General features: G+C 44.5%; 1 pseudogene; it reads right to left on the reverse strand.

Annotated features, from left to right (window-relative positions):
* Positions 1-418: 418 nt before the first annotated feature.
* Positions 419-18,320, reverse strand: LOC109893742 (leucine-rich repeat-containing protein 9-like; annotated as a pseudogene).
* Positions 18,321-22,186: the final 3,866 nt, after the last annotated feature.

Below are 22,186 nucleotides of genomic sequence, written 5' to 3' on the forward strand. Positions count from 1 at the left end.
AGGACATAATCTGCAGTTAAGTTATATACAGTCTATAGAGCAGAAGTTCAGCTGATTTGAGTTGAACAACATTCTCACCACTTCTCTGTCAGTGCAATTGCACACACAGGGGCATCAGGAGCATCCCATTGCTGTACTGGGGGCTTTGATTGCGGGTTTAGGAGCACCACCGCTCTGGAATAAGTAAAAGAATAGCATGCACACACACACAGGTAAGGTTTTGTAGTGTATCCTCTGACATGTAAATTATAATAATATCACATTATCGCAAAGAGTAATCACATTAGCAAACATGACTATCTATCAGCATGCACAAGATTACGTGGATCAACCTGCAATAGAGGGAGGTAGTAGCTTTTGCAACAGTTAGTGCCTCAACACAAGAGCCTGAGTTTAGATTATTTACCTACCTACTGTCCTATTGGTTGGGGTAGGTGATAAGGGCCCTGTACCCGTTCGGCAGGAGGCCGGTGGTTGGCAGGGTGCTTGCCATTCTTCTGATCTGCCTGAAGGTCCTCACTGCCTGGGCAATGCGGGTGTGGTTGGCAGTGCTGCTGTGCTTTTGTTTCTCATCTGAGATGGGAATTAACACAGTTGTGTGAATTTAAGTGTTGCCTCTGACAGGATGAGAGTGTCAAACCCTAATGACTGGAGAACCGAGCCTAATGAGTCCCACAGTATAAGCAAAGAGAGAGACTGAGAAGTATGATCTCTGTGTTGGCTAACCTACATAAAAGTAATCAGTTGTTAACATCACACCTCTGCCCATCATGGAGGTGAATAAACATCAGTGTTCCGCATGACAATACACCTGTTATTTTAGAATGTTGGTATTTCAATAGTATTGATATCATGATGCACTGTGCAGATGTACTGTGCGTGACAGATGACAAGGAGTGCTAACTAAAGTTTGGGCGTGTCGTGGGGCAGTGCTTAGTCCAGGTTGCAGGCGATGTTCCCTCTAAACTGTGCGGTGCGCGGGCGCGCAGCTCCCCCGGGACTGCTGTGCAGAAGAAATATCAGCCCACGCAGGGAAACACGAGGTTGAACTTCACTCAACTTTCTAGTTTTCCCCGTTAGCTAACACTATCAACATTTCCCTTTACTGTGTGAATTGTGGTTGAATCAACGCAATAGAGAAGAAAAAGAAACGCACACCTATATAGGCGAGGTGCTGGCTAGCAGAGTAGAAAACTTGAAAATAAAAGAGAGCCGCACACTAGGAGCTCAGATGCAAAAATGTAATATCCAACGTTTCGACAGCCAAGGTGAAACCCTGATACCCTGATGAAGACAGCTTGGCTGTTGAAACTTTGGATATGACATTTTTGCATCTGAGCTCCTAGAGTGTGCGGTTCTCTTTGAATCAACGCAATAGCCATTTTCAATGCAACATACCGAAACAAAATTAACTATGCAATAGATTTTCTTGTAGGCAGAGCGCATTGGAGTAGGATTCTATTGCATTGACAGGCACGACTCAGGCCCATACTCTACACAGACCGGTGCACCATAACCAATCGGAGCTGCAGTATCCCTATATGCAAATAGACCATCGCCATATTTGGATCTGTGCCATTCAATCTGAACTGGACTGTGTTTACAGCATGAGTGGTTATGAGTAGATGTGTTTGTTTTGAGATCAAAGTAAGAGCTGCATGTAGCCAGGTGTGTACATTTGTTAATATTCTTTGTTAGTAAGTGAGTTATTAGCCCAGTAATAGCTCATTTCTAGTCAGCAATGGGGGAGTGGTTGCTTCCTACAAGAGCACAAAACGTATGGATTTCAAACCATCTTTGAAAAACAAGTCAGGTAAAGAGCTTTTTTTCCTGTCTTAAAGGGGCAGTGTTGTATTTTATAAATTGTATTTTGTAAAGTGGTTTCTTGCATCAAAAAACACTTTCAGTTACCTCCTTGGACAAGTGGATAAAAGGGTTAATGTCAAGCTCTGCATGTTTTTTTTCAAAAGTCTCATTGAATGTAGGCCTACATTGAACACAACACAACACATTTGCTGCTACTGTAGACTGAATAACAGAACAGCTATTTCTATGTTAAAATGTTATGTGATGCATTTTTCTCCATAGTTTTTGGGGTTCTTTTACACTTTTTCCTCCCCAATTTGTACCATCGCAGCAACTCCCCTACGGACTCGGGAGAGGCGAAGGTCGCCTCATGGGTCTCCCAGTCACGGCCGGCTGTGACACAGCCTGGGATCGAACCTGGGTCTGTCGTGATGCCTCAGGCACTGCAATGGAGTGCCTTAGACCGCTGCGCCTTAGACCGCTGCGCCACTCGGGAGGCTTTTCTCCATTGTTTTTGATGGTAGGCCTACATTTTGATCAAATAGCCACAGTAGCCTACTTGGTACAGGTACAGCCTCAGTGTTCAGAGTAAACGCGCGGCAGAAGTTGCACAGAAGTTTCACAATATTCAAGTTTGCGCTCAGCAGACCTGAAATTTGCTCAGTGCCGGAAAAAATTTGAGGGAATATTGGTATCAGGATCTCATTACCCAGGAAGTGTTGCAGTGCTCCACTCAGACTGGTGCCACACCGAGTGGCAGCCTAGGACATGAGGGGCAGCACAGCAATGGGAATGGGAATTTGTGGGGAGAGAGGGACGGACGGTGAATACCACAAGAGAGGAGATACTGTATACACAAATTTACAGGTGATATCATTGGGTTTCCATATTAAGTGCACATGGGGACACTTCAGCAACACTGTTTCAAGTCTTTCTGACCTCCCTAATGAGTCCTGCACTGCCTCCTACCTGCGCTTCCTGCCTCACTCAATGGATGACTACATTTCTGCTGTCTTTCATCGTGTTTAAGCATTTAATAGGAGAATGATAATGATCATTCAATAATAATTACAGCGGTTGAATGAAAACAAAAGCAAGAGCTGGGTGAGAGCAGAAATAAGCCTGAAACGAGAGGGCTGGGGGTCAAGAGAGAGGAGAGGGTTTTGTTTATGTTTAATGAGAAAGCCCAGGATCCCCCTCTCTCTCTCTCGTTCCCACATCCTCTGGTAACGAGTACAGGGGGCCGGGTTGACCCAGCTAATAAGGGGCAAATCCATTGGTGCATTATCGGCCGTGGCATCATCTAATCAGCAGGATGAACTGAGATGGCTTAGGCTGCTTTTAATTCGGCGCTGGAGGAGCATTACTGCCCCAATCTCTCATTATGTGCAGATCAAATCAGGGAGACTGACTGGGAGTTTGATCCTTGTTTTTGGTAGTTTGTTGTCTGGTTGTTGTTTTTCTGTCCGCTGTTTGATTTCAAGTTGCATTGCAGTTGACATGATATGGCCTGTTATTTGGCCTTTTAGAGAAATGAGGCCTTTGTGGCTTTTTAGGTCAGTCTCATAAAGGACATGGAGATAACTGCATCTTCTACTGCAGTCCACTGCAGATAAGACAAAGCTCTTACCAAGCAAGTGATACACAAAGGCAGTACCATAACTCTGTCTGTATATTTCTCAGTCAATACGCTCTCACCCGGGCCTCTGTGCAGAGTAGCTCAGCCCTGGTCCTCTCCTCCAGGGTGACCATCACTTCATCCAGAACCTTCAGCCTGGAGAAGTGTTATACCACCACCGGCCTATGGAGGGTTTGCCTTGCCCCCTGGGACAACAGAAAACATTTGCTCATGTAGGAACTTCGAGTGAAGGCTGCAAGGCTGTCCTGAGAGGACTAAACTGGCATGGGGCTGTTTGTGAGTCCAACACAGTTCTCTGAATTCACCACCCTCAGAGACCACACTTCTATCATCTCCAATGTTCCAGCTGATAGCCGCCCTCCCCTTCTCCCTGGTCCAGCTGATGGTACCCTCTGCTCCCCCTTGGCCAGGGGACAAAGCCATCCTCTCCGGTCAGAGCCTTGTCTGTCCCAGCAGGAGGGATGGCTGAGGGAAGGAGAGGAGAGGAGAGGAGAGATGGTCTTGCCAGGGCACATGGGTGCAGCAGTGATCTCATGCTGCTGACAGCAGGAGGTATTGTTTCTGGAGCGGCTGTTGGCTCTCCACCCTAGCAGGATTAAGCTCCCTGGGGGAAGGGACAGGACAGGGGGATGGGGGCCGTGGGGTAAACAAGCTGGCACAGCTGAGCAGGCCTCCATAGATGGCAAGCCCTCTGCACTGATCCATGGGCTTCAGATGGGTGCTGAACCCAGGCCAATAGTGTCTGATAACGGCTCTACCATTTGGTCAGCGGATTTGTCTCTGATGCTGGCCAGTTTGAGGCACAGCAGACGGCCCATCATGTAATCGCTTAATTTAGAACTACAGAGTTGCATTGAGTGTGTGTTTTGGTGAAAGTGAATCTGTGAGCTTGCGTGTGAGAATTTGTGTGTGGATGTAAATGAGGTTGTGTGTGTGTGTGTGTGTGTGTGTGTCTCAGTACACATATTTGTAGGTCAGGTTTGGTCTCTTGGATTTCCAATGCCCACAGACCTCAGGGGCTTTCCAGTCAAAATGAACACATACTGAAATACAGGTGGAGACCCATAAGGGGAATCATTTGACCATTTTCATTCTGTCAAGGGGGTAAAACAATTCACTGAGTCATTGCTTGATTGTAGTAATTGTAGCTTACTGTAGACATACAAGGTTGTAACCATTGGTAACAAAATGTAACTCAAAGGATTCCCTACAACTGACAGTTCAAACAGGGAGGGAAGGCGTCTAGCTTTATACTGTATGTCCACGACATTTCATGCTTTTCCATTTTTCCTTCCCTACTCACTTCATACCAGAAGAATCTACCCATCAGAAGCATACATTTTCCCCCCACATTTTTGTTAGCATGTTGTGCAATAACCATGGAGATATATCCATTAGGGCCAAACCTCATCATCATTTTGGAGCTATGAGAGAGGCAGCTGATGGGAGAGATTACACATAGGATCTCTCATTAATCTCATGAGAGTTTGGGCACGCAAAAGGGGAGCGGGGGCATCTCTCTCCCCCACGGTTTGTGACTGAGCCCTGATGTGACTCACACAGACCCCCATTGTGAAGGGTGGTGTGTTGGGTTTGATTGCTGCATTTTCATGTCTTAATTGAAAACATGAAAAGATTAAGAAAGAAAAAGGGAAGTGGAAAAAAACGAGCGACAAAGTGCAAATCACCCGCCTGGGGTGAGAATGAGATGTAGGCTGAGACCCTGATTACACGTTGGCTTGATTGTTCCTCATAACTCTGACCTTCAATCAATGTCGATTCTCCTTAATACTAGCTACCCCACACACGCCACAGTAGGGTGGTAACGATCTATAATTATGGCACTATATTTTCACCCCTTAGTTTGCAAACACTGCAGATCAAAATAAAACAGTTTAGATGCCAAATGTACTTTGCACATGATGAGTGCATCACCATAATTCAATAACTGCAGTACAGACTGAACTTAGTGGACATTTACGCACTGTGAATTAATTCCTCATTGCAGTATACACTAAGAATACAAAACATTAAGAACACCTGCTCTTTCCATGACATAGACTGACCAGGTGAATCCAGGTGAACGCTATGATCCCTTATGGATATCACTTGTTTTTAAGCCTTGAGACATGGATTGTGCATGCGTGCCATTCAGAGGGTAAATGGGAAAGACGCAAGATTTAAGTGCCTTTAAACAGGGTATGGTAGTAGGTACCAGGCACACGGGTTTGTGTCAAGAACAGCAACGCTGCTAAGGTTTTCACACTAAACAGTTTCCTGCGTGTATCAAGAATGGTCCACCACCCAAAGGACATCCAGCAAACACAGACACAACTGTGGGAAGCATTGGAGTCAACATGGGCCAACATCCCTCTGCAACTCAATATTAGGAAGGTGTTCCTCATGTTTGGTATACTCAGTGTATGAGTACAAAGGAATGGCTCAGTGTTGCCAGAAAGGGCTGCTGAAGGAGGGGTACCTGTAGTTTGTTCATGCCCAGGAACAGCCTTCTCATTTTGGTAACGGGTGGTTGAACTCCCGGAGGCGGTTCTCTACCAGGTGAAGCTCCAGCAGGACAGCCTGACCAAAGAAGGATCTTGATCCGGGTCCAAGAACAGCTCCCGCAACTAGTGCAGCCCCTCCCAGCCCTCCACCTGTCTGATTTCATTACCTGAAAGGAGAAGGTGGGATATGAAATCAGTAGGTAATTACATGACTACAGCTACCCCTCTTACCCATATGATTTGCCTGGCATCATTGCAAATTACAACACTGAATTTCATAAACTCTGCAATTAAATGTTTTATTTTACCTTTATTTAACTAGGCAAGTCAGTTAAGAACAAATTCTTATTTTCAATGACGGCCTAGGAACAGTGGGTTAACTGCCTTGTTCAGGTGCAGAACGACAGATTTTTACCTTGTCAGCTCAGGGTTTTGATATTGCAACCTTTCGGTTACTAGTCCAACGCTCTAACCACTAGGCTACCTGCCACCCCATTCAGTTACTGTGTCTGTGGAACTGGAAGGTGAGTGTGGTCTGTATAAATATGTCTCAACAGGTTCATAAAACAACCCAGGGTGGGATTAGGGTCAGACAGTCACCCAACTGAAGAAAAAAAAGAATCAAATGCAAACAATGGCAGACAGAAAAAGGTACTGTGTTTCTGTGACCCATCGGCATGCCCATTTAGTTTCTATTCTTGTTGCCTCATCTCCCACCTGGACAGGGCTGAGAAAGCCTCTCCGTTGACTGAGCTGTACATTTCATGGGCTTTAAAACCTGAAGGAAGTTGTTACTGTACCTTGGAGGAAGAGTGCTTTGAGATTGGTGAGCCTGCTGAGCTGCAGATTGGCAATAATTGGAGATGCCATTGTGGCTCAAATGCAGCACCTCCAGGCTGCCCATCAGTGGCTCCAGGCTGTCCGCAGGGTCCACTTCCCTGAAAGAGAGGGACAGAGTGGGCACTCAGAGTTAGCTGCCTCTAACTAAATGCACCACTGCCCCATTTAGAAGGCCAGACCTCACAGGTGCACAGCAACTCAAGGCAATCACAGCACAGGCAGAACACACAAAAGCCTGACCCCCCAACCCCCTTCCCAATTGAAACCTCTTTTATGTGCTGTTTACTTTGTGTAAACTCTCCTCTTGTCTTTTTCAATAGTACCAGTGAAAGGGGAGATTTGTGCTTTTCTGAAAACAGCTAGCAGAAGCATGAGCTTTGTCAGTGCAACAGGTTAGTGCTGCCCCCAAGTGTCTGAAAGTAGAAAATACTAAATTACAACAGAGAAAATAAATAAGTCCTATACCAACCATGAGACAGTGGCAATTTTACCATGTAAATCTTGGGTCGGCCAAACTCCTCCAAAAATGTTTTAGATGTATGCCAGCAAAGCCACAACACAACACTAAACAATACATTAATTGCACAATAATGGTGACAAACTGTGCCCACAAACTGTTAGGGCCTACATAAAGCTGTCCCATCACCTTACCACTGCAACACCTGGCTATCAATGGAGCCTTGTCTGACAGCGAAACAGTTAATTCAGCCTCATTTACTTCCTTTAAAAAAACATAGTTGATATGGCTGATTTGCTTAAACAAATGTATTTTTTACTGACAATTGAGATAATGGCTTCAGGGGACGACGAGCTTATAAGAGGCAATCCGTAATTTCGATTAAGACATTAATGAGCAAGTTAGGACGGACGTAGTCAATATAAGTATTTGTTCAGCACTTTTGAAATGTACAGTGACAGAATTCAGAACATGGGCCATTCTTACAGTATTCTCCCTGCACACCAAGTCAGAACCGTAGGATAAATAAAGGGGGCATACAAGCAGACAATGAAAGCTTTTACAATATTCGATGATTACATTTCTCTAAAAGAGGCTATAGGCTATATGTGCACCACCAAGTCAGAACAGTAGGCTAAATTATGAGGGGAAAAGGGACAAAATTATTAGGGTGAGGAACATGGGCTACTAACAGCTTACCACACAACATACACTTAGTATTACTTTCTTAGCTACAGTATACATATCTCCCTTGCATATTACATAATTTGCGCAGCTGCATACAATACATTTTTGGACTCACCTTGTTGTGCTGTGCTCACAGAAACAAGAAGGTGGCGTGGCGGTCCTTCGTGGGCAGATTTTGTCGTCAAAGTCTGGCATTCTCTGGATTTATGGTTCTTTCAGACAACTGGGAACACGGAAAAAAACAAGGTCGAATCATAATGACATCAGTGATCTTCGGGTCAGAGCTCTAGAAAGAGGCATTAGTTCCCAACATGCAATTCCGAGTTGGGTAAGTATTCAAAATGTATTTTTCCCAGTTGGAGCTTGTTTTATTCTGAGTCCTCAGTTGTCTTGAACTCACTGAAGTCAGATTCCCCAGTTCTGAGTTTCCAGTTGTTTTGAGTGTGGCAGAAGTCATGCTGGATTGACAGCATGACCAATGTTGAATGTTTATCCTTTTAAGCTTGGAAAAAAGACCCTTAAACTCAGACTTGGACCACACACCCACTTCACTGAATAGCAGGCTAGTGATTGCTTTGCAATGCTTGCAGTTAGCCACTGATTCCTTCCAAACCACTCATTGTTAAATTTGCGATTTCCAACTTGTTGTGTAATGTTTATGTCCACCGATACGTTTATCTATAATTTCTCTTCATTATTTCTCGTCATGTGACAAGGATTGAAAAGGATTTGCCAGTAGATTGTCGACTTGATAAATAATGATGACTGCTAGCTTGCGAGTGAAGATTTAGAAAGTATGATGTTGATATGATCAGTCCAATCAAAGCTACGGTAGAAATAACTTGATATAATTTTATCTGTGGCCAATGACCTTGAATCTTCTTGGATGGACACTTTTAAAGTGGCAGCACCCAAGGCGCTTGAATTTTTTAGCTCTACCCATAGATTTTGCGGCTATGTAGTGTCCCCATGAGTGACAGAACACCGAGCCAATCACGGCACATTTAGAGAACATTACCAACCCCTACGCTCTGTATTTTCTGCTGCCTGCCCCACCACCACAGAATGCACTGCATTTTGCACTGCACAGAAACACCTGCATTTTGGAGCTGCCTTGCTCAAGAAAGCAAAAAAAGAGACCAAGTTTGTATGCGGCTTTATTAATGATGTTTTTTACAAACTGATATGTGACATGTATTAATGTCAAAATAACATGCAAAACAGGTTAAATCTTTTTCGTTTTTGTAGCAAACCCCTAAATGATGGGTCGCCACTGTACTGAGAAAACATAAATGGTTAAAGCTTTTCATGAATCGTTCATTTCCAGATCACAAACTGTGTTTAAAAGGTAATACATTTAAATGTTATGTTCAAATAATAGACTTTCATCTGTAGTGCTGGTACCTACTGCCTTTGAGGAGCCCTGCTAGCCGTAACCAATGGAATTCACCTTGTGGGAGAGAATCTGTCTGTTAGTCAGGTGGGTCTGGGCCTTCTGCCTTGGCAGGATGGACTCTGCGGTTGGCTCACCTTGATGTTGGTCAGGCAGACACGGCCACTGAAGGAAGTGAGGTTGTTGTGCTCTAGGTTGACACTGTGCAGGTTGTAGAACAGGTCTTCTGGGGTCAGATCCACCATCCTGGGGAGAGGGAACACTTTATACACACGCACTGTTTTAATCTCTCTTCTAAAGGTGACAAATACTGTGATGTAGTACTAGCCAGTACAGTATGGTAAGTAACCTGATTGCACAGGATTGCAGGTTGAGATCGGCGATGTCAGAATAGTTAGTGTCCCAGTTTCTCCGCCACCATGTCAGGGGTCAGGCATCCACCAAACACATCCTTGGCAATCTCACAAGCTGCCATTTTCTATAGATCTCAATGACATCATCACTTCTGTTTCTCTCAATTCAACAAACAGATTCAGAACTGCTTTGATTATGATGTAAACATATCACTGCAGTCCCATCCAGTGCCTTTAGAGAGGGGAAGTGGAACACCACATATTTCCCATAGTTTTCCAGTTTCTCCACTGAAGGATTCCTGTACAGATCCCAGAATGATTAAGTTTCCCAAAGCCTAGAAAAAACAAAGAAAAAATAAATAAATGTTGGTCTCGAAATACTAAAGAACCAGAATATACAAACATGATATCATGCTTGGCTGTGTGAGGCTCTGCTCATTTTCAGGTGGTAGATGTCTCGTGTTATGATGATGATGTTGCCGATGTACAGCTTGAAGAGGGAGCGGGCCCTCTGTACCACATACAGGGAGCCAATGCAGTTGTTCTCCACACACAGGAAGTGTGGGTTGGACAGCCAGTCCAGGATGGTGCCATCCAGTGCCATCCAGATAGGACAGCTTATTCCCATTCACACTGAACTAACAGAGCTGTCAGGTGTTTGGACACACCTGACAGGACAAGGATAGGGTGGGGAAACCACATTCATCTATGATGGACATGATTCCCTTGTCATTAACACATTTTCTCTTTTGTGAATTATTTCGCTCTCATTTTTGTGGGGACCAATGAGATAACTCACCGCCTAGCCTAGAGATGAAGCTGTCGTTGAGAGACAGCTCCTCTAGATGCTGGCAGTTGTCTAGACCCTCCACTTTAGAGATGTCATTGAAGGAGTCCCAGCGCAGTTTGACCAGTTTTCCCAGGTTGATGAGCCTGGAGAGCCTCTGGCTGTCAAGGTTAAGGGCTGTGATCTTCTCAGGGTGCAGAGGTCATCGTTAAATAAAAAGGCTGCACTTGTACTGCAGATGAAGCACCTGGAAAGAACCCTCTGTCACAAGCACGTCATCCAGGTGTGTGAGGGTCATCAGACATCCCAGAAGTGTCATCCTCACTGCCTCGGGCTGGGACAAACACATCACTTTCATCACCACAGTGTCTGGTTGGTCTTAATGTGCGAATCATGGGCACTCAAAACCTCATGTTAGAGCAGGTGTTAGTGTGTGCTGTAGTATTTACCCTGTACCAGGGATAGTAACGGGTGCTCAGTCGAGTCGCAGCTGTGCGGGGGCGTGTTTCCGGAGCACAGCCGTCTCCTCCCTGGCCCGGGTCAGCTGGTTCCAGTGCAGGTCCAGCTGCATGAGCCTCCCTAGTCCTTTCAGCCCCTCTCGGGACAGCAGGTGGTTGTAACTGGTGTCCACAAAGTCCAGGTTGGGCTGAAGAAACAGAGTATGTATGTAGGACTCTCAATGGAGAATTGTTTGATGTAGGTTGATTGACCAGTAAACGCCCTAAACATCAGACACACCGTGTGGGAGATGTCCTCTAGTTGGTCAGACGAGAGATCTCCTTCAGCTTACTCAGACTGTTGCCATGGAGATTCAACACCTTTGACCAGGGAAGAAAGAGGAAAGTGTGGCACCGTCACAGTACAGACGGGATATCAGTGCTAAACCTAGTGGGTCTATGGTACCATTAACTGTAGTTCCTCAACCCTTACTATAACCTGACTGAAGACGTTGTTGGCCCTGGCTACATTGAGTAAAGTCTTCTCATCCAGGCTCAGCATCTTGGGCCACGGTTTGACCATGGGATCCATGTTCAGTATTTCCTCATCCAGGTTGATATCATTGGGAGGGGGTCTTCTGTGCCTCTGCTGCTGGAACATCGAAAGACAAACATGGTATACTTTATCCAACCTGGGAGTTATACTCAAAGTCGATGAGGTACTCCAGCAGGACAAGCTCATGGTCAAATAGACTGCAGTCACAGCCATGGTGGATCTTGGAGGAGCAAGACCTCCCTATATGGATAAGAGTCTCAGGTTTATCAACAGGAGGATGGAACAGTAGTATGTTGACTTTTGCTGGTTGTTTTCATTAAGAGAGTAGTGTCACCAGTAAAAATAATTGTTTTTCTGAAAAGTAATAGCTGTAATATTTCAAATGACATTATCTCCATTTGTCTTATGGCCCTGCTCTGGGCTCACATTGTGGTAAACAGAATGAGCTTTAGGGTAGTTGAGGGGGTCCACTGAATCCCTTTCTCTGATAGTGATGCTGCGGCCCAGGAACACATTGGAAACAATGATCTGACCTGGAAACAGAAGGACAGTTAGAGCCATTTCATTTATGTTTCTCTGATACATCAAATTCTAAATCAAATTAATATCGTTAACACATTTACAGTTTTATCCTGATTTATATCCTCAAGGTTTCATTAGCAATACAAAGTCATTGAATTGTGTGAAACATGAAATAGGACCATACAGACTGAAAAGGAGAGGGTCTATGCTCTGCTTGGTGGTACCTTCGTTGGCCTGTCACTGTGTGTACTCCTAGGCCTGTCCGTCACACTCCGGCTGTTAGAAAAGAGTACAACCCTCTCTCTGCCCAGGGCCTAACACAGACACAAGATACATTCTCAGGAACTAAAACAAAGGTCCAATCTCAGGAACTAAAACAATGGCCCAATCTCTGGAACTAAAACAATGGCCCAATCACAGGCACTAAAACAATGGCCCAATCACAGGCACTAAAACAAAGGCCCAATCACAGGCACTAAAACAATGGCCCAATCACAGGCACTAAAACAATGGCCCAATCACAGGCACTAAAACAATGGCCCAATCACAGGCACTAAAACAATGGCCCAATCACAGGCACTAAAACAATGGCCCAATCACAGGCACTAAAACAATGGCCCAATCACAGGCATAGCGTACAATCTAAATAATACCTTATAAATATCTGCTGTTTTAAAGCCGTCCTCTGGAATGTGCAACGTCTCCTTTTTCTTACTGGTTCTTTCAGGATCAGACACATAGAACAGATACTCCAGCCAGCGTTTGTAATTACTGCACAAACATTAGGAGTAAAGAAAGCATAAGGATCAGTCTCAAACAGAGCTACTGACAGGTGTAATATTGCAGTTTATGTAGTCTGTTCAACTATTTCTGTATCATTTTAGACATAGATAGCCAGTATGAGAAACTGCGCTCAGACTATATTGAAGGGTAGCTGGTACGTGAGAAAGGGTACTCGACTCCAACCTTTAATGGAAAAACAAGGAGGCCGAGATACAAAATTATACTTAATTTAATCCATGCTAGAAAGAATACAAAAGGTGAAAGTGCAAAGTGTTTAAAAAAGTGCTTAAAACACCTTTCGTATTCTTTTGACTTTGAGTAATTAAGTATATTTTTGCGTCTCGGCCTACTTGTTTTTTTCCACGTCCTAATTTTAAACAGACACATAACACTGAGGACCTGAGGTGAATATCACAGAGTAAAGGAGAAAGGTGCCATTTTAAGATTTCCCAGTATCATCATGGGCACTCACTGCGAGAACATTGTCAACTCCTCGCTGGCCAACAGGGTATGAAGCTTGTCCTCGAAGCGAAGCCGCAGGGAGCAGATATGGATGTGGATGATACTGTTGATCTTGATGCCAGTAATGCCATAAGCCTTGTAGTCCTACACACAGAACCGGAAGGAAGTAAACCTGTTGGGAGAGAGAAAACAGTGGACTCAGTAGCTAAATTCTGCAAGCAAATCACATACAACCTACACAAACGAGGTAAACTCATAATGCCACAATTATGTAAAAGGAGTTCATTTGTACCAGGGGTCGGTAGAGTAGCCTTCTTCAAACCAAATATTCCCCACTGTTTAAAGCTCCATCAGCAGAAAGTGGATCATCAGCTCGTTCCTGTTGGTGGATTGGGTCAAGTCCCGCAGGTACCAGGACTCATACCTGTAAAACAAGGCAAAATAACTCTACTTTTTACACTTGATTATCTACGTGCCAATAGAAAGCTTACATGTAAACAACAATGCAAAATCAGACTGTATTCTAAACTTAAAGATCTCTCTTGGAGGTCTAATCCATTATCCATGTACGCTGAGTGTACAAAACATTAGGAACACTTCCTAATATTGAGTTGCACCCCCTTTTGCCCTCAGAAAGGCCTACATTTGTCAGGTCATGGACTACAGGGCGTCTAGCTTGGAGAGGATTCCAGGCCGGGGTTGTGGGTAATATTAGCAGGGGTGTCACTGCGGTCCAGAGCCCTCACTCAGCGAGGACAGTCCATTCTCCCAGGTACGGGCTGACTTCCGGCACAGGGCCTGCACCTCAGACAGCTCACACTCCAGCTGCTCAAGACACCAACACAACAATCATATTAAGCACCACTGTAAATGAATGACAAACGTATCAAAAGTCTATTTTTGAAGGCATACCGTTGTACTGACATTTCTGAGGGCATAATTGAGATTCCTCTTGTTCTACAGCAGATTGGCCTGGTTCTCGCCAGGTTCCTCTGGGCTGTCCTCTGGCAGCTGTAAGAGATTCCTCTTGTTCTACAACAGATTGGCCTGGTTCTCGACAGGTTCCTCTGGGCTGTCCTCTGGCAGCTGTAAGAGATTCATCATGTTCTACAGCAGATTGGGCTGGTTCTCTAGCAGGTTCCTCTGGGCTGTCCTCTGGCAGCTGTAAGAGATTCATCTTGTTCTACAGCAGATTGGGCTGGTTCTCTAGCAGGTTCCTCTGGGCTGTCCTCTGGCAGCTGTAAGAGATTCATCTTGTTCTACAGCAGATTGGGCTGGTTCTCTAGCAGGTTCCTCTGGGCTGTCCTCTGGCAGCTGTAAGAGATTCCCCTTGTTCTATAGCATATTGGCCTGGTTCTCTGCCAGGTTCCTCTGGCAGCTGTAAGAGATTCCTCTTGTTATACAGCAGATTGGCCTGGTTCTCTGCCAGGTTCCTCTGGCAGCTGTAAGAGATTCCTCTTGTTATACAGCAGATTGGCCTGGTTCTCTGCCAGGTTCCTCTGAGCTGTCCTCTGGCAGCTGTAAGAGATTCCTCTTGTTCTACAGCAGATTGGCCTGGTTCTCTGCCAGGTTCCTCTGGCCTGTCCTCACATGCATGTTGTAGGACATAATTTTCTTCTTCATCACCGTGGACTGAACAGATGTTACTACAGTTGAAGTCAGAAGTTTATATACACTTAGGTTGGAGTCATTAAAACTCATTTTTCAACCACTCCACATATTTCTTCTTAACAAACTATAGTTTTGGCAAGTTGGTTAGGACAACTACTTTGTGCATGACACAAGTCATTTTTTTCCAACAATTGTTTATAGACAAATTATTTCACTTATAATTCACTGCATCACAATTCCAGTGGGTCAGAAGTTTACATACACAAGTCGACTGTGCCTTTAAACAGCTTGGAAAATTCCAGAAAATGATGTCATGGTTTTAGAAGGTTCTGATAGGCTAATTGACATCATTTGAGTTAATTGGAGTTGCACTTGTGGATGTATTTCAAGGCCTACCTTCAAACTCAGTGCCTCTTTGCATGAAATCATGGGAAAATCAAAAGAAATCAGCCAAGATCTCAGAAAAAAATAATTGTACACCTCCACAAGTCTGGTTCATCCTTGGGAGCAATTTCCAAAAGCCTGAAGGTACCACATTCATCTGTACCTAAAACGAGTCCTATATCGACATAACCTGAAAGGTCGCTCAGCAAGGAAGAAGCCACTGCTCTAAAACCGCTATAAAAAAAGCCAGACTACGGTTTGCAACTGCACATGGGGACAAAGATCATACTTTTTGGAGAAATGTCCTCTGGTCTGATGAAACAAAAATAGAACTGTTTGGCCATAATGACCATCATTATGTTCAGAGGAAAAAGGGAGAGGCTTGCAAGCCGAAGAACACCATCCCAACCGTGAAGCACGGGGGTGGCAGCATCATGTTGTGGGGGTGCTTTGCTGCAGGAGGGACTGGTGCACTTCACAAAATAGATTACATCATGAGGCAGGAAAATTATGTGGATATATTGAAGCAACATCTCAAGACATCAGTCAGGAAGTTAAAGTGGTCGCAACTGGGTCTTCCAAATGGACATTGACCTAAAGCCTGCAAGGAAGCCTACAAACCTGACTCAGTTACACCAGCTTTGTCAGGAGGAATGGGCCTCAATTCACCCAACTTATTGTGGGAAGCTTGTGGAAGGCTACTCTAAACATTTGACCCAAGTTAAACAATTTAAAGGCAATGCTACCAAATATTAATTGAGTGTATGTAAACTTCTGACCCACTGGGAATGTGATGAAAGAAATAAAAGCTGAAATAAATCATTCTCTCTACTATTATTCTGACATTTCACATTCTTAAAATAAAGTGGTGATCCTAACTGACCTAAGACTGGGAATTGTTTCTAGGATTAAATGTCAGGAATTGTGAAAATCTGGATTTAAATGTATTTGGCTAAGGTGTTTGTAAACATCCGACTTCAACTGTATGTACTGTGTGCAATGGAACCCCTTTATTCATAGCATACATGTTTAGTTAATTGACTGTAATTACACTAGAAGATTAGAAGAAATGCAGCACCTGAAAAATACACCCATCATCAGAGTTCAGGGACAACTCATTAAACAAATGCTGTTATCTCTCAGGAGCAGAGAGTATCAGAGCGCTGGAAACCACACAGTGACAGAAGTTGTGAAAGTTTTTTTGCACATTTATTAAAAATATATATTTTTTACATAAAACAAATAAAATTGTTAGCAGTTGATGTCATTCTTTAATAACACAGACCCCAAAGCAAATCAGGGAGAGGAAAATAGGTATATTCGAAGAGGACCAATCATATGGGCATTCTCCCCTGTCCTCAGAGATTCTCTCCAGTGATTCTCGCTCCAGAATAAAAGGACAGGATGTAGTTTATAACCCAGCCCTAGCCTGTGGTTGACCAATTAGAATTCTTTGCAATAAAACTGGGCCAATGGCCAAATTGTCACGGCCGTCGAATGAAGTAGACTAAAGCGTAGCGTTGTGAGCGTACATATTCCTTTATATTAGGATGACGCTGACAAAAACAATAAACAATACAAAAACAACCGTGAAGCTTAAGGGCTATAGTACCACAAACAAAGTTAACTACCCACAAAGACCGGTGGGAAAAAGGGCTGCCTCAGTATGGTTCCCAATCAGAGACAACAATAGACAGCTGTCCCTGATTGAGAACCACACCAGGCCAAAACAAAGAAATACAAAACATAGAAAATTGAACATAGAATACCACCCCACATCACACCCTGACCTAACCAAATAGAGAAATAAAACGGCTCTCTAAGGTCAGGGCGTGACAGTACCCCCCCTACCCCCAAAGGTGCGGACTCCAGCCGCAAAACCTGAACCTATAGGGGAGGGTCCGGGTGGGCATCTATCCGCGGTGGCGGCTTTGGTGCGGGACGTAGACCCCACTCCACCTCTGGCTTACCCCGCTTTGGTGGCGCCTTTGGTGTGGGGACCCTCGCTGCCGACCCCGGACTGGGCACCCTCGCTGCGGGCCCCGGACTGGGCACCCTCGCTGGGGGCTCCGGACTGGAGACCATCGCTGGAGGCTCCGGACTGGAGGCCGTCTCTGGAGGCTCCGGACTGGAGACCATCGCTGGAGGCTCAGAACTGGAGGCCGTCGCTGGAGGCTCCGGACTGGAGGCCGTCATTGGAGGCTTCGTGCCATGACTCCTCACTGGAGGCTTCGTGCCATGGATCATCAATGGAGGCTTCGTGCCATGGATCGTCGCTGGAGGCTTCTTGCCATAGATCATTACTGGAGTGGAGAGACACACAGGAGGCCTGGCTCTGGGAGCAGGTACGGGACTCACCAGGCTGGGGAGACATACAGGAGGCATAGTTCTGGGCGCAGGCACAGGACTCACCAGGCTGGGGAGACATACAGGAGGCTTTGTCCTTGGTAGAGGCACCAGATACACTGGGCCGTGGAGGCGCACTGGAGGTCTCGAGCTTAGAGCCTGCACAACCCGTCCTGGCTGGGTGGTTATCTTCACCCTACAAATGAGTGGAGCTGGCACAGGACGGAGACACAGTGCGCAGAGCCGGCGTAGGATATCCTGGGCCGAAGAGACGCACTAGAGATCAGGCGTACTGAGCCGGCACCATCCATCCTGGCTGGATGCTTACCCTAGCCCGGCAGATGCGGGGAGCTGAGATGTAGCGCACCGGGCTGTGAATGCGCACTGGAGACACCGTGCGCTCCACCTCATAACACGGTGCCTGACCAGTACGACGCTCGCCACGGTAAGCATGGGGAGTTGGCTCAGGTCTCCAACCTGACTCAGCCAAACTCCCCGTGTGTCCCCCCAAAAAATATTTGGGGGCTGCCTCTCGGGCTTCCTTGCTAGCCGTGTTCCCTCATAACGCTGGGCCCCTTTACCAGCTGCCTTCGCCTTCCACTCTGCTTCTACCTAATCCCACGCCAGGCGATCCTTTCCGGCCAGGATCTCCTCCCACGTCCAGGATCCCTTGCCGTCCAGGATGTCATCCCATGTCCAGTCCTCACCTCTTACCACGCTGCTTGGTCCTTTGGTGGTGGGTAGTTCTGTCATGGCTGTCGAATGAAGTAGACTAAAGCGCAGCGTGGTGAGCGTATATATTCCTTTTTATTAGGCCGACAAAAACAAACAATTACAAAAACAACCGTGAAGCTTAAGGGCTATAGTGCCACAAACAAAGTTAACTACCCACAAAGACAGGTGGGAAAAAGGGCTGCCTAAGTATGGTTCCCAATCAGAGACAATGATAGACAGCCATCGTCTTCCCTGATTGAGAACCACACCCGGCCAAAACAAAGAAATACAAAACATAGAATGCCCACCCCACATCACACCCTGACCTAACCAAATAGAGAAATAAAACAGCTCTCTAAGGTCAGGGCGTGACACATAACAAGTATCCTATTTCAGGCTCAATATATAGACAAATTCCATGTCTCTAACCCATTGCTAATTAATGACCTATTACAGAAAAAAACACTATTTCCATTGGTCGTTAATTCTAGTCCTCTTGTCCTCTGTCTCTGTGTTGTGTATTTATCTTCCATATATTCTAATTGCATTCAGACCCTTTACTCAGTACTTTGTTCAAGCACCTTTGGCAGGGATTACAGCCTTGAGTCTTCTTGAGTATGACACTACAAGCCTGGCACACCTGTATTTTGAGAGTTTTTCCCATTCTTCTCTGCAGATCCTCTCAAGCTCTGTCAGGTTGGATGGGGAGCATTACTGCACAGCTATTTTCAAGTCTCTCCAGAGATGTTCAAATCGGGTTTAAAGTCCGCACTCTGGCTGGGCCACTCAAGGACATTCAGAAAATTGTCCCACGGTCACTCCTGTGTTGTCTTGGCTGTGTGCTTAGGGTCGTTGTCCTGTTGTAAGGTGAACCTTCACCCCAGTCTGAGGTCCTGAGCGCTCTGGAGCAGGTTTTCATCAAGGATCTCTCTGTACTTTGATCCATTCATCTTTGCCTCGATCCTGACTAGTCTCTCAGTCCCTTCAGCTGAAAAACATCCCCACAGCATGATGCTGTCACCACTATGCTTCACCGAAGGATAGTGCCAAGTTTTCTCCACGTGTGACGCTTGGCTTTCAGGCCAAATAGTTCAAATCAAATCAAATCAAATTTATTTATATAGCCCTTCGTACATCAGCTGATATCTCAAAGTGCTGTACAGAAACCCAGCCTAAAACCCCAAACAGCAAGCAATGCAGGTGTAGAAGCACGGTTCAATCTTGGTTTCATCAGACCGGAGAATCTTGAGTCCTTTTGGTGCCTTTTGGCAATCTCCATGTGGGCTGTCATGTGCCTTTTACTGAGGAGTGACTTCCATCTGGCCACTCTACCATAAAGGCCTGATTGGTGGAGTGCTGCAGAGATGGTTGTCCTTCTGGAAGGTTCTCCCATCTCCACTGAAAAACTCTGGAGCTCTGTCAGAGTGACCATCGGGTTCTTGGTCACATCCCTAACCAAGACCCTTCTCCCCCAATTGCTCAGTTCGGCCGGGAGGCCAGCTCTAGGAAGAGTCTTGGTGGTTCCAGATTTCTTCCATTTAATTAAGAATGATGGAAGCCAGTGTGTTATTGGGGACCTTCAATGCTGCAGAAATTTGTTTGTACCCGTCCCTAGATCTGAGTCTCGACACCATCCTGTCTCGGACCTCTACATACAATTCCTTCGACCTCATGGTTTGGTTTTTGCTCGGACGTGCACTGTCAACTGTGGGACCTTATAGACAGGTTGTGTGCCTTTCCAAATCATGTCCAATCAATTGAATTTACCACAGGTGGACTCCAATCAAGTTGTAGAAACATCTCAAGGATGATCAATGGAAACAGGATGCACCTGAGCTCAATTTGAAGTCTCATAGCAAAGGATCTGAATACTTATGTAAATAAGGCATTTTTTGTTTTTAAAAGCCTGTTTTTGCTTTGTCATTATGGTGCATTGTGTGTAGATTGATGAGGAAACCTTTTTATTTAATCCATTTTATAATAAGGCCGTAATTTAACAAAATGTGGAAAAAGTGAAGGGGTCTGAATACGTTCCGAATGCACTGTAAATCCGAGAGGATGGCATCTCCTAAACGGATGCGATGGACATTAACATAATTAATGAGATGATAGGATTCCCACTTGTTTGTTGATAGGGGGTTTATCGGAGGTTTCATGAGAGAGGACCAACTATTCCTTCACCTAAAGCCATACTTGACAAACAATTTCATGCACCACTTCGTGGAACCCCTCCTTCAACCCTACCTTGTTGATTACACAGTAAAAAGGAAACATGCAAATTTGACATAGACAATTTATGCAGCTCAATGAAATTAGTGTCTGAGTGAATGAAAATAAGTGTTTCTATTATTTGAAAGGGCAAGACTTATTTTCTTTTCTTATTTTTATTTTTTTAACCATACTTACAACTCAGGCTACTAAAGGAGAAATGCCACATCACAATTACAAAGATGGAAAGCTTCAGATGAACTGTGCAACAGGTAAAATCAGCAGATATTTTCTGAACTGCCTTAATAATACGGCTTCAATAGACAAAATGCAGGGAATTGCTGTACAGATCTTTTAAAATCAATCCGAGACTGGGAAAATAGGAAACTATCCAGACTGACGGCCAATCAAACATAATAGCCAATCCTTTGTTGGGTTACTGATTTCTACATTGTCGACTAGGATAAAGGTTTCAATGAAAATTCATTATAAGGACAAACTGACAGCACAGTTGCAGTCACCAACGCTCTGGATAACATAACAGCCTAACCAGCTCTGCTATGGCGAGTAATGTTCAGTGAGCTGTTCTCATTTGTGTCTGGAAATAGCTAGCAAGTTAGCTTGGGTGCATGATTGCTGTTAGTACAGAATGCTCAGATCATCCATACATTTGATTGATTGGGGGGGATAAAGCTTAACAGGTGAGTGTGAACGACATTGAATGGGTGTAGACAAAGAAGGGCTCTCCAGTAGTAGTACCAAAACATTCAGAGGACATTTTCTCAAAAGGGAGTTTACAAGTTTATCAACTTTCAAAGCAAAATTACCTTCTCATTGTTCATTAACTGTAGTGTATGATATACCATTTTGTATCTCTGAGTCTCTACTTTTATCCAATGTAAAAAACACTATTTCAAATTTTACTACATAAGACTGATTTGAGCCGGTCGGTCACATCTACTAAATCTACTATAGATTAGGCAATCAATATATTTGACTGAGAAGCAAGCCTGTAATTGACCATACATAAAGGCCGTAGTCAAATATTAGATTGAGAAAGTGCAAAATTATAATTTTGCATTATTGAAAATAAGTGAATGTTTTTCTTCTTAACTTAATTTCCACACTGAGCTAATCTTGTTCCCAGATAAATTCAGATTTTCAATGGCTGATTTTAGGCTCAGGATTTTAGGATTTTCATGCCTGATATTAGGATCCTGTGAAACAGTTAACAGATAATTGAACAATTATTATTATAAAGTATATCAAAGATGTAATCTGTAAAGTTTACAGTCATTGGCGATGACCCTTCAACCTACCTATCTTTTCAATGTTATTGTCAGCTAGGTTCAGCTCTCTCATCTTTTGAAGCGTGTTCAATCCCTTTAAACAGTTATGAAGAAAGGATGAGACATCAACAAAATGGGTGATTTCAACAAAACCAATCCACACAGATTATTAGGTACTTTACAAACACCGCATGACACAGAAAAGCGTCCATTCCTCTCAGTAAGTTATTCTTAAACCACAGCACCTGTAGATTGACAAGTGTCTCCAAATTCAATATCACTGATCTGATTATCATAGAGGTACCGCTTCTGTAGCTGATGGCAATTCTTAAATCCAGAAATGCCATGCAATAATGAAAATAAATACCCCCCAAAATTGTTGGTATTAAAGATAATAATGCAAATCAT

This window comes from Oncorhynchus kisutch, linkage group LG7, assembly GCF_002021735.2.
Source record: "Oncorhynchus kisutch isolate 150728-3 linkage group LG7, Okis_V2, whole genome shotgun sequence".
Lineage (NCBI taxonomy): Eukaryota > Metazoa > Chordata > Actinopteri > Salmoniformes > Salmonidae > Oncorhynchus > Oncorhynchus kisutch.